Genomic DNA, 15,254 nt, shown 5'->3' on the forward strand with positions numbered 1-15,254 from the left:
CCAGCGGGCCTGGGGCCTTTAAGACACACCAACTTAAACGAACACAGGAGACTGAGTCACTCTCTGACACACGGTCATATCCTAACATGATCAGGAAGGGCTATACTGCAGTGCCAGCTGCCCCCTCCTAGAGACCCATGATCCTAGAATCATAGAATTACCTAGGTAGGAATATGGCAGGAAACAGACTAAGGCAGAACATCGACTGAGGGCAGACCCTGGCCTCTAGTGTGCAAACTTCCTGGATGCAAGCCCCGGCCCCATGTAGGGTATGTACTGTAACGTGTTACATTTTCAAACAAGTTCCTTGGTGCTGTCTCCCTCTCCTGCTTGGGAGGAGCTCCCGGTAACTATCTGCCAAGCAACCTCACTATCCACCTTCAAATCCCTTATGCAAATCTTGGCATCGGGTAGGCTGCTAGTACACAGAGACCACCGCCAATGACGCCGACCAGAACTGATTCATTGTTTCCTTGTGCTTCCCCATCAGTCAGTCTCTAGCCCCCTGGTGTTCCAGACATTCCAGGGACTGGCGTTTTGTTCTCGGTTTGTACAGCGCCATGCCCAACAGGGTCCTGCTCCACTAATGGGGCTCACGGGTGCTACTGCAATACAACTAATTCTAATAATACGGCTCTGTTTTCAAAGAATTCATCTGGAGACCAGGGTCTAATCCTACATCCTCACTGACGTCTCTGCAACCTCGCTGAAGGCTGATATTTCTAAGGGCAGACAGTCTCTAGTGTGCGCGGATAAAACAGACTGTGTTTCCCTCTGACAGCATCACTTGCACCATGGCTTAGCTAAGGTTATATCAATTCACTACATGATTTTACAAAAATCAGACAGGAGGAAAACACCTACGGTGTCAGACCTCATTTCCCATCCCCGACCAATGCAGGATTTATCCCTATGGTGCATGAGCCTGTACTTTGTCCAGTTCAAGCTTCATTGACTCAAGCAATGGGTCTGTGACCTCCTCCCATTATTCCATGCACCCAGACTTGGCCCAACAGACAGCCTGAGTGTCCACTGGCCAGGAGTTGGAGAGCTTCTATTAATTAGCATTAAACAGATGGAATGAATTGTAGCCACCTCATCTTTAAATATGGAGGGCGCAGCCTACTGAGACTACATGTCCCCGCATGAAGAGATCCAGCCGGAGTTGAGTGGCTTGACGGCTTGTATCAAGCGATAATATTACATGCTGGGACTTATAGTCTCTGTGGGCTGCGTCTCTGTGTTAAAGGTGAGGGCAACCAGAGGATGAACCACTGAATTCTATAAGCAGCACTTATTTTTCAGAGGTTATTCCCCCAGCCACAGAACTACGTCCTGGGCTGAAACTTGGCTATGTGCCGTGCACTACTTTCCATCCCTACTCACGCTGTGTACACTATCGGTGTTTGCAGCGTCGGTCTAACCATGCTGGTCCCAGGATATGAGAGGGACAAGGTCGGGTATAAAAGAAATTACCTCCCCTACCGTATCTCTTACACCATGGAGGTCATTGCTTTGACTGTTGAACATGTCTCGAGAACCCCTGTGGGCATGTTGGGGCTACAGGACTCCCCCCTATGGCTGGCTTATTTAGACCCCTGCATACCGTTGAAATGGGAGCTTGGCGCATAGCTCCTTTGCGAGTCACAGCCCATAGAGGCAAGCCACAGAGGGAGCCCCCGGAATGCCCCACCGCACTGACCTGGGACGTTTGCTTTCACAATGACAAGAGCTTGTGCGGCAGGAGATGCACAAAGGCCCGTCTCTCGAAGGAGGAGAGTGCAGACCCACGCCCTGGCATTGTGCTGTGACCCCTCCTCTTGGACTTTGCTGTGACAGCTGCATCGCGGCGTTTGGGGCTCCAGGCCCCAGGAACAATTTTGCATCAAGTTTTAATAGCGCTGAGGGCCTGATCCTGCTAGGGACTGAGCATTCCCTGTGCAGTACAGAGCACCCTTCGGCTTGGCAAGGAATTATGATTATTTGTTGTACCATAGCTCCTAGCAGCCCATGACATATGCCAGGACCCCATTGTGCTAGGCACATTACACCCTACACAGCTGACACCCCTGGAAAACCATCCATTTAAAGGCACCCCGGCTCTTTTATCCTGTTTTTCTCTCACACACCCACTTTATACTCAGAGCCATATGCATGAAAGCAGGACCAGCATGAAAATGTCCCGTCACTCTACAACCCAACAGCCCATGGAAAATGCAGCTCGCTGGACAATCACAGTAAGAAACAGCTTTCCCGATTCTCACTGGCATGGTCTGTGCACTCCCACGGGAGCACCAGTGCAGCCAGAGCCTCCACATGTCCTACTGCTGGCCTTCTGCCCCATGTGCTGAACAGCAAGGTGCAAGCTAGAGCATGCGAAAGGGACAAACTAGGGCCCGGTCAGGTGGGGGAGGAAAGGGAAAGAATGTGAAAGAGAACAAGGAGGAGAGACTGAGAGAAGAAGGAACAGGATGGAGAAAGGAAAGCAGGGGAGGGTGAAATGATAGAGAACCTCCCTTCTGAAGGAGAGGAATTGTGTGCATTTATCTGTGTTGCCAAAGATAAGAGAGCAAGGGCTGAGCTCTACTCGAGTTGATTGAGAAACGCCAGTTCTTTAAAAAAACATATTTCCTGCACATTTTTCTCGGTTTTTCGATGTAAAACCAAAGCTGAAACCCACTTCGGGTCAAATATTTTAGTTTTTAGTAAAAATGTTCAGTTCCAGATTTTTGATCTTTGCTGAAAAACTAGCAAGTTACAATGAAACTGATGTCTTTGGAAATGTTTCATTTTGCTCAAAAAGCCATTTTTCATTGAACAAAAAAAAAAAAAAAATCCAGCCGGCTCTAATCCCTATTTTCTGGTCCCTTCCCTGGTCTTTATTCTGCAAGTTTCCCCTTCCTCTCAGCTTTGCTTTCTGTCTTTTTCTGCCTTGAGGAGCTGGAACCCTTCACTCCCAAACCGATGCATGTTGGACTTTTCCAGCAGCCCTCTCATTGCAAAGAAAGTGGGGGGAATTATGCAGTGGAAAAATGTCTTTCAATAATCTGAGCAGTTCCGTACATTCCTACCTGACCTAGAATTAACCTTCATTCAGATAACGAAACTCTCCAGTAGTTTCTTCTCTTAGGGCTAGGAACTGGGTGCCTTGGTCTTGTACAGCTCTTGCAAATGGAGCACTAAGGGAGTCAATTCCCAGCCTGGCAGCTGGAGACTTCAATGCGAATCCTGATTTCGGGCCAATGTGGCAGGATCTTGGTCTCAGTGTGGTCCCCCAGAAGGCCTGCGGGAATGCAATGCAATGTCAGTGTTGTGTTCAGCCAGGGCTGAGGCTAGAGTATCTGGGAGCCCCTCAGGACAGCCTTGAGGTACATGGGCAGAATGTAGAGGGAGGAGGAATGGGTTCTCTAGGGAGGTGATGGAATCTTCTTCCCTAGAGGTTTTTAAGGTCAGGCTTGAAGAAGCCCTGGCTAGGATGATTTAGTTGGGAGTTGGTCCTGCTTTGAGCAGGGGGTTGGACTAGATACCTCCTGAGGTCCCTTCCCACCCTGATATTCTATGAGGGCCTCAGACTGGGGAGTCATTTACATATATTATTCCCTGTCCTGGCTGCTCCAACAAGGTTGGAGCCAGTTAAAAATGTCTCACCTTCTATCTAAAAACTGGCCAGCGGCTGGACTCCACCAACCCCACAGACCTCATCTCTTCCTGTTGTCCCATCTCTTGCCTTCATTCTAGCACCAGGCCTCTCACTGTCCTGTCACCTTGCATCCATCTTACCATGGCTGATATGGGAGCTCTCTTCCCCAACAGCTTCTGCCCTATGGAGAAGCCTGCTTGTCTCTGTCCAGGTCTCTTCCAATGTCATTTCAAGGCTCCCCTTCCCTTGCCTGCACCTCTTCATTTCTCTATTATTGGTCTTAGGACGTAGTGCTTGAAGTCCTTCCCCATGTGCGTTCACATCACTTCTGCCCTTTACATCTTGCACTGTCTGCTGTCCAGTAGTATCTGCCATTGTGAGTACTGCTGGGGGAGAGTTTGCCAGGACGATGCAAAAAGGAAGCTGTATTTTCATATTCCAATCAGCTCTTAGATGATGAATCCCTAGTGAGATGGACTCTGATTCAGCACGCATTGACCACAGCCAGAAACGACGGCTGGTTGCAATGGCCCTACCTAGTGCAACACATTTCAGCCTGGCTGCCCCAGGAGACGAGATCCAAAGGCACCCTGGGCCACCCTGCAGCGAAGTCCGCTTGCTAGTGCTCTTCGTGCTTCTGAATTCCATCCAAAATCAGGGCCTCTCAACCCCATGTCTGGATGAGAATAGAAGCTCCCACAATGGCCAGAGGACAGACTGCAGGGAGGAGTGGGGGAGCAGTCTGGTTGCTACGGCAACAATAAAAGAATCATTCTCATCCTAAGATTAACACACGCTGCGTTTTATAGTGGCCAGTCCCCGGCAGACCTCAAAGTGCTTTACAGACACACGCCAGGGAAGCCTCACAACAGCCCTGTGAGGTAGGGAAGTATTTTATTAATCTCCTTTTTGCAGACGTGGGAAACAGAGTCACAGAGGGGCGAAGTCACTTACCAAAGGCCGCACAACGAGTCAGTGCAGAGCCCCGAGCCCCTGACTCCCAGGCCCATGCTGTAACCACTAGACCATGCTTCCTCCCTTTTGGTGTGGCATCATCACAGGTTACTTACAGTAACCGGGAGTCCCATGTGTGTATTTATTCTCACCCGGACTCTTCATGTGACCCACCAGAGTAATATCTAGGGGCAAAGCTAGGTCCAGCTACCCATCCAGAGAGAGGGCTATCCACTAACCTAATCTGCTACTTCTGTGGAGGGTACAGATCAAGTGCTGATTAAACAAGTCCCTCAAAGGAGGCCTGGTGGAGAAAAGTAACAGGGTTCTGTTGAGTTTACTTTATTGAAGCAGCACAGTGAGATATAGTGATGTGAGGAGAGCGGAGAATGGGACTCCCTGGAGGGACCACAGAATCAGAGGAGCTAGGGAAAAGACTGACTGGGCCATCTAATGCCATCTCCCTACACCTGAGCCAGTGCCGGACTGTCCCCTAGAGAGTGTAGGAGGAGGACGAAGGCAGGTTTTGCAGCACTGAGGATTAGAGCAACTTCCTTGATGCTTAACATCAATTCTTCCATGACTTGCCCTGGAGAGAGAGGGAGACAGAGCGCTTAGTGTCATCGTCCTGGAGGGCAAAACCTCTCTAAAGAGCGCTCGAAAAACCAAACAGTGCCCAACTCGCTGCCCTCCTGGGGGAATCTAGCCCCACAGGCATGGCCCTGTATTGCGAGGGGCCAGGGAGCAACACACTGCAAAGCAGGCAGCCTGCGCCTCCCTTCCCCAGGGCAGCTCGGCCTGAGAAGGCTTGCACTGCGGCTGCAGGCGCTGGGATGGTTCGTCGGGGGGTTCTCCCCAGGACCCATGCACACCTGGGCGCTCTCACAGGCCCAGCCGCAAGCCACCCTGGTTACCTGTACTGGGGAGGGATTCCCTCCATCCCCATTTAAATCCCATCACCGTCCCCAAAGAAACGGCATCGCAGGGCCCCTCTCTTTGGGTGCAGAGGGGTGGGTAAGGCTCCCTGAAGAGCCTACCAGCCAAGCTCCAGAGACCATGCAGGATTTGGGCTGCAAACCCTTGTTCTGGGGCTGTGCTCTGACCATAATGAACAAAGCAAAGATCTGGGCTTTCTGCAGAATCCCCGGGTGAAATTCAGTGTGGTTTGTGTTCTGCAGGAGGCCACCCTAGATCATTGCCAAGGTCCCTTCTGGCTTAGAAATGTACGAGTCTATGAATCTGGACATATCTATCTAGGTGCTTTTATGGCCCCTCGTCACAGCAGCAGGAGCTGAGCATCTTTGTCTGTACCTTTGTCACGCTTCTGCTTTGATACTTGCTGGTGGTCTGAACTCCTTTACTTCTGGGAAGAGAGAGACAGAGCAAGAGGTGACCCTATCTGACTGCGTGAGCCTTGTTATGTTAAATAGGCATGTGGTCTTATGATTTATGCATTCATTTGTTGTGTGTTAACAATGTGCACTCGGTGTTGTACATTGAAACAACATTGTGGGTCACAAAAACAGGGTCAAGAAAACTGGGAACCTGCCAGCTAGAGGAAGTACCCACAACTTCAGCCTGAAGCTAACAACAATCGTTACTCACTTACGACTGGAGCACCTATTTTTTTCACTTCTTCTGTCTTCTCTTTTTTCCTACATTATCAGTCTGTCTTTGGTTGGGAAAATTGACTTGACAAAGCTAACAGCTTTGTAAGAGAGCTGAGAATGTCTGGGTGCAGCCCTGTAAACATTTCCATCATGTAAAAAAGGGTTAAGAAAGAAAAACTGGGTTTGCGAGTTTTTTTTCTGATGGGTTGTATAAAATAGAGAATGTGAAGCACCATGAGTGTGGTTTTTAAGTAGTGAATGCCTTACGACAAGAGGAAGAATCCTGGAGTTTTCAGTACTAGGAGAGAGATGCGCTGTAACAATTTATTAATCCACGTGGGATTACAGCACCATTGACTCCAAAAGCAAACTACTCATTGGTTGGCGTCAGGCCCAAACCAAGAACCCAGAGAGGCGCTCGTCTGGGACAAGGCAGAGCATAAAACCCAGCGTGAAGCATGTGAGAGCTAGGCACAAAGCATTCTCCATTTGGGGTATCTGGCTGTGCAACAATCTTCAGAAGAGATCAGGTGAATCCAGGGTCTGGCCATTTAGAAATGTTGCAAAGCCTTGCTCTCTCAGAAAGCCTTTCCACCAGAAGTGACGCTCGCAATCTGAACCCCCTTTTATTCCCAAATCCCTGCCGACCCCCTTCTCCTCAAAACACCCTACTCCAAGCAGAGTTTTGACATCGAAAAGGGAGATATTCCAGAGACTCCTTGAAGTCCACTAGGGTCTTCTCCATCGCTATTGATTTTACGTGGAAAGCACCCAGATACTATGGTGATGAGTGGTAGTATAAAACCCTAAAACAGTCTGAACCCCAGCCTAAATGTAATCCAGATCTAAACCCCGTTTTCTTGCTCTGTCTCTAATTCTTTCCTGTCTCTCTCCCCGTAGTTTTAGGGCCGTAGCAGCAGATAGACACCACAGTTGCCAACTTTCATGTGGTAAATTAGCTCCCCGACTTTCATAATAAGCCAAAAATCAAGCTAATCCCATTTCAAAACAAGGCCAAAACAAGCCAATCCCTGAGAATCCCAACACTCTATGTGACTAGTTCCCCCGGCGTGCAGTCTGGGACTGTGGTGGGTCCGCTGTGCACCCCTGACTCTCCCCCCCTTACCCCTGTTGCCCCTTGCCCCTGCTTGCCGGGAGCCAATACAAAAAAACAAGCTACAAGCTACAAGCCAAACAAGCAACAAGCTACAAGCCAAAAACTAGCCAACAAGCAACTCACAAGCCAATTAAGCCAAAAACAAGCCCAATTTCTGTGTTTTTTCGCAGGTTTGGCATGTCTGGTAGACACGTGTCTTATCATTGTTATGTTACCAATGTGAATTATTTGCACAGCGGTAGTGCCTACGGGCCCTAGTCATGCACTGGGTCGGTATCGTGCCAGGCGCTGTACAAACACGGAACAAAACGATGGCACTTGACCCAGAGAACCTGCACTGTTTTTGCATCTGGCCTCACTTGAATTAATAAGTAAAAGAGCTGGACAAACCTGAGCGCACGCTCCTATATGCTTTATACCAATCTCAGATCTCGTTTTCCTGGGGAAATAAAAGTCAGAGGAAGAGATTAGACAAGATGAATGCTCACTTTCCTCTAGGGAGTCACAGCTCTCCAGAAGTCACCAGAAGTTAGCTAATTTCAGACTCCAACAGATGGGATTTATTACAATTTCCTTGGGACAATGTCTGAGCTCTCCCCAACTTGAGGAGGATTCATTCTCTCTATCTGTACGTCTCTGTATTTCCATTGGGCCCATCACCGTGGCTTCTGACACCCTCTCTGATACTGGAAGGTACCATTAGCAACTTTCCCCTACATTTTCATAGCAAATGTTAAATCCCTATTTTCGCTTCCGAAGAAGGAAGGGTTCCTTACGCTGCAAGCTATGATCAATTGCAGTAGCTGTCATGCACCGCTGAGACCCTGACCCAAATGGCTCCCAGTTAGGAAATAAGAGAGGCCATAAGAGGGTTTCCAGGAAGTTGAGGTTATATAAAAGCGCTGGTCATGTGCCACAGAGCACAGCGAGCAGCACCAAGGTGAGCAACCAAGCACTCACTGTGCCAACTTTCCTGTGCTTGCAAGAGCTAATGTACTTTTCCCGTGGGTTCATTTGAACTCTCCTAGGTATGTTTGTAACAAGACAAGGTCATAGGAGGCTGATCTGATTTTCAATACATGGGAGATTCCTCTATTTGGGGACATTTGTTTGCTGTGACAAGTCAGTTCAAAAAAACCAAGCCAGCCACAATGCACTATGATTCACCTAAGGGCTCTGCTCTCTTCCCTTCAGCTGCTCCTGGTCAAGCTAATCTCACTTCTGGCCTCTCCTGCCCTGGAGACTCGACACATACAACTGAGAGGAGATTTTAAGATGTCCCCCTTTTCCGTATACAGGTGTTGCGCCCCTCGGCATCACGTGCTCCTGGCTCTGCTGAGTCCACAGCTCTTTGCTGCTGAGGAAAGCTCATCGGAACGTTCCACTTTCAAGGAATTGACAAGAAAGGGAAGCCAGTCGTGTGATTAAAACACAAGACTGGTGCCTGGATCCTCAAAGGCATTTAGGTGCCTAACTCCCATTAACATGTGGACGTGGGAGTCTGTTCCCTGCTCAACTGCAGGCCCCCGGAATGACCGTGGCCACGTTGCTGCTCTCTCTATGCAAACAGAGGAATAATTGTGCTCCCATATTTCACAGGGGCGTGTTGTGCAGTGTAACTCATTCACGTTTGGGGATCCTGCCACTGGAGGGGTGAGGGCAAAGGAGAGCCAGGGTATTTGTATTTTCAGTAAATCTGGCACAGTTCCCAAGGAGAGACGCGGGTAGCAATCGGTCTATCGGGGATCGCGTCTAGTGAAGACGCGATAAAATCGATCCCCGATGGCTCTACCGTCGACTCCGGAAATCCACGCGGCAAGAGGCGGTAGCGGAGTCGACGGCGGCGCGGCAGCGGTCGACTTGCCGCCGTCCTCACAGCCAGGTAAGTCGACCTAAAATACGCCACTTCAGCTACGCTATTCACGTAGCTGAAGTGGCGTATCTTAGGTCGACCCCCCGCTGTAGTGTAGACCCAGCCTTCAGACTGAGCGGCCGGGACAGTGCCTAGGTAGGGCCTGCAGCATGACCCCCCCAAGCATTCAGAGAGTGCCGTTCCCATTGGAAACGTCCCAGAATTTCTCATTTGGGGAACTGTTTCAATAGCTGCTCCGAGTCAGAGCAGAAACTAAAACATCAGCACGTCCCATGGGATGAAAAACCCACTTTCCATAGGGTTCAAGACCCTACAAGTGCCAAGGTCACCAGTGGGGAAAGCGCTCAAGCCAACCAACGTCCACTCTGGGCAGCTGCCACTAGATAGCATCAATCCCACACGCTTAGCTGGTGCTTTACCGAATACAGAAATAACGACTTTGGCAGAGAAGGAAAACTGAGATCACCCGCACTGAATCGTTCTACGAAACAAGTCAGGAAAATTAACTCTTCTCCTGCCACCATGCAGCTTGGGGGATTACCTGACTCACTAGAGCTCCCTTTCTAGAGCAGCTCTGAAGAACATTCGATGAGTCACTTATTCAACAATTTTCACACGAATTACCCAAGGAATCGTTTTTTCATTATTTACCCAGCTGGCTTCCTCTCAACTCAAATGACCTTACTAAAGTCACAAGGGAGGTACACGTCATCCAGCTGTCCAGGGGTCAGGGGAGCATAATTCTATTCCTGGCTCTGCCACTGATCTCCTGCGTGACCTTGGGGAAGTCATTTAGCCTCACTGTTCCTCATTTTCCCAATCTGTGAAATGGGGAGAATATCACTTTGAGATCCACCTACGAGAAGAGCTCTATATAAGAGCTAGCTAGCTATATTATAATAAAAAGGCAGGGAGAGCAGCCTTGCCCAGAGGAGTAGATGCTTCAAAGAGGGTATTAGTGTACTCACAGGATTCGGTCGCACAGCATACACTCGCTGCTGTGTGTCACACCATCTGTTCCACACACCATCTGGGAGCTCCGGGTGCACAGTACTCTCCCTTTGGTTTGGGGGTACTGACTGCAGTTGGCCTGTTGATATGACACAACAGAATACTGGGGTGAGCGGTCACCCTGGGAGAACGCCCCTGCCCTGCTCTCTTTGTGGGTTTGAGAATGGAAGGAAAGTCAGCGGGTGCCAGGTTTGGGAGATGTCCACGTAAATATTCAGCTTGAAGAAGAATATGTCTGGTTTTCTTTCTTGGGGTGGAAGACTGGGCTTGTCTACACTTACCGGTGGATCGACGCGCAGCGATCGGTGCATCGGCGGAGACCCGCTAAATTGACCGCAGATCGCTCTCCCATCGACTCCTGTACCCCACTGGATCGAGAAGAGTAAGGGGAGTCGACAGGAGAGCGACACCGCATAGTGTGAATGGCTAGGGATGGCTAGGCGGGGCAGCGGTGACTACCCGTTACCGTCCACATGCTGTTGTTTTATGCTACCACTCCTTTCAGGGACAGGTACTACCCTTCGTCTTCATGTCTGTACAGCACCTCGTACAGCAGGGCCCTGATCCCTGCTGGGGCCGTGAGGCCCCACTGCAACCCGAATAATACTATCTTCTGTCCGTGACAACGAGAAGCATTGAGCCGTCCCTGGCGTTGTGTATGAAATGCAGCCTCACCTTTGCTGGAGCAGCGTTGGCACATTCCCCCTCAGACCTTACTGTAATGCCGTTTCCAGTTCTCCTGCAGAAGGGAGAAAGGGTACAGAATGACATGCAGGTACAGTGCCGCCGCCCTCTCCCAGGAGCATAGCCGGGGTGAGTCCTTGGCACATTCACCGCACTGGGCTGGGGCTTCCAAGTCTACGAGGACTTTTAAAATCACATTTTACTGGGGCAGGAGGGGCCATGGACGCTTGTTGCATCTTAATTGACTGTCATCGTTTTAATCTTCCGCTCTTGCCTCTTCTGCTCTGTTTGTTTCATGGCAAGGCACCAAGGACCACGCACTGCCAGCCATGAGAGAAATAGGACTACTCCATTACACGTGTAAAAGGAGAAAGGCAAGGTATTGGAAGCCGCTGCTCATACTCACGTCATCTCCGAACACAAGACGCATCTGTTGCTGTATGTTTTTCCGTCAGTGCCACAAATGGGTTCCCAGGAATTTCTGCAGAGAATTGCTTCACCCTTTATTCCATGCAGAATTCGCCTGCAGTCCACCTAAAAAGAGGGTGAAATAATATCTGATGTTTCTTTGCATCCTTATCCAGTTAGACGTTTTTTGCAATTTAACAGAACTTGAGACCAATCCTCCCAGAAGGATTAAAATCATAGCATCTTCATTTACAACTACACTCCTCAGTAGCAGAGAACCACTAGGGTACAATGTTGCATACAACAAACACACACGTCACAGCTCCTCTGATCTTTATTGAGGCCACGTTTCAGTGTGTTAGGTCCCTCTCAGGGTCCGATTCACATAAGAAGATAACAGCCTACTTCTGCTACCTGCTAACAGAGTTATTCCTTTATTAGAGTAGCAAAAGCCGTACAATTAGTGCTGAATGTATCAGGTTTCATCTTTGCTGACATCCCATGTCGGGGGATTGTTGCATATACATTTACTGTAGAAGAAACGGCTGGGTGTTTTCTATACTGACCTCTTATGATGTTTGGTGGCTGCCTACCTACAAAGGATCAGGACTTTGATATCTGTCTCATCCGACAGACAGCACCCACCAGATGGCAAAAAGGAAAACTGATGAGAGCTTGTCAAATAACACTAAAAACGATGGAAAAATAGGTATCGTGAGTTCACATTGTCGTTATTCGTGGGGCCATATTGGCCTTTGTGTGTGAGTATTCAAACCAATGCTGGTTAATTTGTGAAAACATCCAGGAATCCTGAAAGTTTCAGGGATTGTAGCCTGAATATTGACTGGTCAGGAATTCAGACCTGGAGGCTGAGAGTCATTCTTATTTAAAAAATTTCAGACATCCATTCAGAGAGCAGGAACAAGATCATGTGACCAGGCAACCAAACAAAATAAAGAATGTCAAGTGGACCAACTTGGCTTGCAAACAAGGCTGAAATTTGTTCATATCAGCGGCTTGCAACTCAAATATACGTTGGTTCAGGTTCATTTTGTGAATGATTTATGAGCATGAAGATGGGCCAAGCTCATCACATAGTTGATTGAAAGAGCTCTAAAACTAGCACAACGTAAGCGGATTCCAAGCCCCAGGCAGCAGTGTTGCAGGCACACGCCCACACGGCCTTTGACCCTTACCAAGCTGAGGTATGTGAACATGCACTAATAATTGTGAGCGATTAACAGGAGCAGTTCCATGTGTCCCTCTTCTTTCCTTGCATCCATAAAGACAGGAGCATTTAGATAAAGTCAACCCTGCCATCAGGTTACCGTGTACATGCATCATGGTGAGGGGAAACACGCATGGCAAAAAAAAAAAAAAAAAAAAAAAAAAAGCCATTTCTCTAAACTCTTTCATCTCAAAGGATCCCAAAAGGTTTCAGATTCTTAGGCCCCAATCCTGCAAACACTTGCACACCTGCAAACCCTTAAGTAGACATGGCGCATTTCAGCCAGGAGAGGGCACTGGTGCTCATTGTCTCCCTCATACATACTTTATTCTGAACTAGTTCAGGTATCCAAATAAACCAGTGGGAGAAAGAATGGAGTCTCTTCCCCTCTCCCGAGGGCTCACTTCAAAGCCAGTGCTGTGCGAAGAGGGACCAACTGCACATGGTGCAATCTGGCCAGGCTTGCAATGACTAGGAGAGTTACATCCGGAAGAGAGGGGATTTTTAGCCTCTAAGCCAGGGGTAGGCAACCTATGGCGCGTGTACCGAAGGCGGCATGCGAGCTGATTTTCAGTGGCACTCACACTGCCCGGGTCCTGGCCACCGGTCCGGGGGGCTCGCATTTTAATTTAATTTTAAATGAAGCTTCTTAAACATTTTAAAAACCTTATTTACTTTACAATAGTTTAGTTATAGATTATAGACTTCTAGAAAGAGACCTTCTAAAAATGTTACAATGTATTCCTGGCACGCGAAACCTTAAATTAGAGTGATAAATGAAGACTCAGCACACCACTTCTGAAAGGTTGCCGACCCCTGCTCTAAGCTATAATCACTGTGCATAGCTCCAAATATTTTAAATCCTCTCCAACTTGCCGGTATTAATACGGTTGCGGGGAAAGGGATTCTCATTTTCTGATTTTATCGTTGACTGCTCTGGGGAACACAAAGAACGAGGGATGCTGCTCTGAAGAATGTTATTACAAGACTTCCCTGTTCAGCATCATCTGCTAATTCCATAAATGTGCCGTTTGCTCACGCTTCCATGCAATTAATGAAGTTAAACCAGACAACGGTGACCTTTGCAGGTCCCCGCTAGACTCCTTCCTGTACTCAACACATTGTGTAGATCATCTGCCTTACGTGACAGTGTTCATATCCAAGGCAATTTGAAATCCTATCAAAGAGGATTCCTTGGAGTTGCAGATCTCCCTCTAGTGGCTGGACCTCATAAGTGCATATTAGCCTACTACCGCTGCCCCCTAATGGAATTTGCTCCTTTTGCTCATGAGGCAGGGCCCACGCTTTTGGATCCGGAGTTCCTGGGTTCTAACCCTGCTGATGACCCACAAAAAACTAGGTGGTTGCTTTTACTCTCCAAACCAATTCCAGTTATTCAATAAAGTCCTGTTTTATCACAAGTCGCTCCATGTCCTTCACACTTCCATTCTGGGATTCTGTTAGAAAATATAACCAAGCTGTCGCTAACATGGTTTGTTCATTATAACCCAGAGCTTGTCATAGAACATAGGAGCATAGGAACTGCCAGATTTGAACAGACGCCGGGTCCATATACTCCAGTATTCTGTCTCTGACAGTGGCTAGCACCAGATGCTTCAGAGGAAGATCTATGAATCCAACAGCAGGCAGATAGGGGCAGTCTGTCCCCCGCATTAGCCCTCATCCTAGTCCCTCATAGCTAAAGATTAGTGTAACCATGAAGTTTTACATCTCTTCCAAAATTTTTGTTAGCATTAGTGATAACGCTGGATATTCTTGTAATCCACATAAAGGTCCAATCTCTTTGAATCGTGCTAGATGCTTGGCCTCAATGACTTCCTGTGGCAATGAATTCCACTGTCTAATTATGCATTGTGTGAAAAAGTGTTTCCTTTTTGAATTTGCCACCTTTTCATTTCAATGAATGTGTCTTTGTTCTTGTGTGGAGGACAGGGAAAACGGAAGCTCTAATCTACCTTCTCTAAGCCATTCATTAGTTTAGAGACTTTTCTCATGTCCCCTGTTCTCCAACTCCTTAAGGTAACAATCCCAATCTTTTCAATCTTTCTTCATGAGTGTTTAGCCAGGCTCCTCATCAGCCTGACAGCCCTGCTCTGAACCAGGACTGATGGCTCGCTACTCCAGTGCTAGCTAGACACTTAGAGATTGCTCCTTTGTTCCTGGATTTTGCTAGAGAGTGAAGTTAGATTTACCGGAATGATAATGCCGTTGCCAACACCTTGGTTCTCTCTTTCGTTGCTGCCAGACTGTGTTCCACAGTCTCCACCGGACTGAGCTGTGCCTTGCTGCGTGCTGGAAGGAAGGGAGAGGTAGAGCATGAGCTTCTTGTAGTGTAGCCCTGGCACGTAAAGCCTCTAACAAGGGTGAACGCACAGACATCAGCTTCCTGCCTGTTCTTATTATATGAGATTTCTCTAATACACCTTCAGGATCCAATTTCCAGGTCACCTACCTGCTTGGCACTAAAACGAAGCTTTCTATGGAGCTGTTCCCATCCATTCTCATTGTGTTTTCCTCCCTCTGTCTGATCTTTTTAAGGGGTAGGGGACTGGGCAAATGACTTTGGCCACTCTGGCCGCCGGGGAGAGCGGAGAGCCCCGGCCAGGCTCTCCGCCCTCCTCCCGGCGCTCTGGCCGCCGGGGGCTCTCCGCCTTGCTCCCAGCGCTCTGGCCGCCGGGGGCTCTCCGCCCTGCTCCCAGCGCTCTGGC

The sequence above is a fragment of the Terrapene carolina genome, unplaced genomic scaffold (genome assembly GCF_002925995.2).
Source record: "Terrapene carolina triunguis isolate 2854851 unplaced genomic scaffold, T_m_triunguis-2.0 Scaffold629, whole genome shotgun sequence".
NCBI lineage: Eukaryota > Metazoa > Chordata > Testudines > Emydidae > Terrapene > Terrapene triunguis.